Here is a 3512-nt window from a genome sequence, read left to right on the forward strand (position 1 = left end):
TACCGTAATAGTCCTGCTAGTCTCTAATGTTCAGCATCCACTTGCTGGCATAATAGACATCAAGCTATAAAATCTGCGATATTTTCTTCATAACATTCCACCAATAGGAACGCTCTAAGTCTCTATATATCGGATACCATCTGGATGTATCACAAATCCTAATTGATATGCTTCCTGGAGTAACTCCTCTCAAACAAGATGAAATTCAGAAACACACATAATCTCCCACAGAGATTGAAGGGCACTGGAATTCTGTTTTGTTTAAATTTCCTTGTACAAAAATTGTACAAGTACAGAACTTTTCCTACCAACCCGCATGTTCAATCAGACATGTATTTGATCAATCAAGTAAGTTCTTGATGGATCAAAGCACACCTTGATCGAAGTACAAGATCGCTAGCCTCTTGTGTTGGTATTCCAAAAATGATACAAAGAAAACTAACTAATTACGCAGCGGAATTAAAGAACTAGTTGTACCTTTTCTTTGTAGCTGAAGACCTCTTGATCTTCTGCCGTATTCCTCTTCTCTTCTTGTACCTTTTCTTTGTAGTTCATCCTTGTTCTTATTTTCAAAAGACCCCTCAACTTGAAAAGCTTACCTCACTTATCATTTACCAAACATTTGATCCTCCAGACCTATTTGGATTTCCTCTACTCTACATCCGATCACTTGACCCGTCAAGACTTTCTTTTATTCGATGTTCGGTCCTTACTAACCCATCGAATCCATTTTACCATATGTTCAATCTCTTGATCCATTTGGGCTTCCATGTCTAGTGTCCTTGATCTTCTAAGACTTTCACTGTCTAGTATCCGGTCTAGCTAATCTAATAGAGTTTCACTTGCCTAATATCTAAAGCTATCAGACGGGCAACCCGTGGCGGGGCGGGTCGGCCCATGGCGAGCCGACCATTTAGCGGGCGGGGCGGGCCGACTCGTAAACTTGGCGGGTTAGACAATTTCCAACCAAACCCAATCTAAGGCGGGTTACGAGTTTGGTAGGCCAACTCGCGGGCCCATCAAAATTTTTTAAAAAAATTATTTCATATCTTCAACTTTTACTTCGAAAATATTTCATCAATCAAATGTATACATAAACATGTATTTTAAATATAAATTGGCATAAATTAGTACTTGGATGAAAAGTACTATTTTTATTTCAAAATTATAATAAAGAAAGATAATAAATTGACATAAAACTTAGGTTACATGTGTTTCTCAACCTGCGAGCCAACCTAAGCCCATCGTGGGCTAACCCGCACGGGTTGCGGGCCTAGGTGGGTCGGCCCACGGTGAGCTTGGGTTGATAAAATTCCAACCTAATCCGCTTAAATTATTTGGCGGGGCAGGTCAGGTCAACCCGACGGGCCTAACCCAAATTGATGGCTATATTAATATCCGATCAACTTGACTTACTAAAGATTTTTTGGTTAAGGTACCTACACTCTCAATGGAATCATTAGATCACAACAAAACTTGACTTTGAATTTTTGCTAAATTCAAAACTTAAGTTTGATTATATAATGCTCCCTGCACTAGCACTATGATTTTTAAATACAAAGTCCAAATCCATGCATTCTAGTAGTACTATCATATGTTCTTTCCATTGATCAAAGTTAGTTCCCGTACACATGAGAATGTTATTAAGGTTTACAAATATTGAGAGTGTTATATAAATAAAAGCAAAATATACAACTAAAGTTACAAATAAAACAATCAAAATATGCAACCGAATATACTAAGTATAATATTATATTAAATCTTTGTACTAAAATGTAGCCCCTAGGACATAGTGTAGATGATGAGCACATGACATCTTTGATGTCATAGTCAAGGGTCGATTCTCAAGAACTAACGACCTAGGGTTTATCCCACCATGCACCTAACGCTTGTATACCTGTATTTACATCCCTCCATATTCATGGTGTCAGCACTAGGGGGTCATTAAGATAGTAGATCTACCTTTTGTACTAAAATATAACTTACAAGCGGTACTCTCTAACCGTTCATAATTATCTTCATTTGCCACACAATATGTTTTTTTTAGGTTGACGTATTATGCATGTGATTAACTTTTAGTGCATTGACCCAAATGAAGATAGATTATGTGGTTGATTAAAAATGTTATGATCAATAATTGGAAACACATGCAAATTAAGCAAGCACATGATTAAGGAGTTAAATTTGATTTACAAATTTTTTCAAACATATATATGGCATAAAGATTGATTTTTCTTTCAATCAACCATAGGCATACATCCATCCACGTAGATGTCCCAAACCTACCTAATAGTTCTCACTTTGATAATAGTATTAGCTCGACCAAGTAGCAAGTGTGAAGATATATAGATATATGAAAGCTTAAGAAAACTAGATAGAAGTAGTCGAATGATTCAAATATCAATCGACTGAGCATCAATCAACTGTTCTTGACTCTAACCCTATTAGTTGACTGCCCATTATCAACAATCGATTGACCCTTAACAATCGAGTCCATCGAATGAGTCAAAAAGTTTATGTGCACCATTGCATCCAATGTAGTTGATTGGTTCCTTACATTAGTCGAATGTTGCAGTCAAGCTAAAAACTTTCTATGGACTATCCTATGAATATTAGTCAACTAGACCTTATAGTAGTCGTCTGTTAATATCAATCGAATGCTCTATCAAATCAAAAACTTTTTGTGCGTAACTTTGGGCGCATCAATCAACTATGACTTGATAGCAATTGACTAATGGTAAATCAATCAAGTGTTACAATCAAACAAAAAATATTTCGGCAATTTATCAAATCACGCACCTAGACATCTTAATTGACCAAAAAGTGTATACTATTTTGGTATTTATCAAAGGACGCACTTTTTCAAGTGCACTTCCCTTTTTATCCTTCTGACAAATCAATTTTTTTTTTTTGTTGTTTTTCTTTTCTCCCGGCCCTCTTCTCTTTCCTATCTCCTCTTTCATCAACGACATTTAAAATTTAGTTAATTTTATGATAATATTTTAATACATTTAGAGAAGGTAAAATAAACTATGAATAACAAATTTGAACTCCTTGCAACATCAGGAATCCACAGGAACTGAAATGGATGTAATCTGAGGTCTCTACGTTCATAAGTGGGTTTCGGTCAAAACCCACTAATGGACCTAGAGAGCTCTGATTGCACCCATTTCAGTTTCTATGGATTCCTGGTGTTGAAAGGAGTTCAAATATGCTATCCATTATTTATTTTGACTTTTAGAATGTGTTAAAATACAAGAAGAAAAAATCAGCAAAAAAATTTCATATCAGACCCATGTTGGGCCTGATATGATTCCATATCAGGCCCAATGTATATCTCACTCTATTAGGAATGCTCAATTGTTTTAGGAACTCTTCATTTCTAATGTAGCATTTTATTTTGACTTAAATCTCAGTTCATGATGTATGTCTTTGTTGGGGGTTTGAAAAATTATGCACATTGGAAAAGTCTTAACTGCTGAATACCTCTTCAAATATGCTGGATTGGATAT

Source organism: Zingiber officinale, chromosome 5B, assembly GCF_018446385.1.
Source record: "Zingiber officinale cultivar Zhangliang chromosome 5B, Zo_v1.1, whole genome shotgun sequence".
Lineage (NCBI taxonomy): Eukaryota > Viridiplantae > Streptophyta > Magnoliopsida > Zingiberales > Zingiberaceae > Zingiber > Zingiber officinale.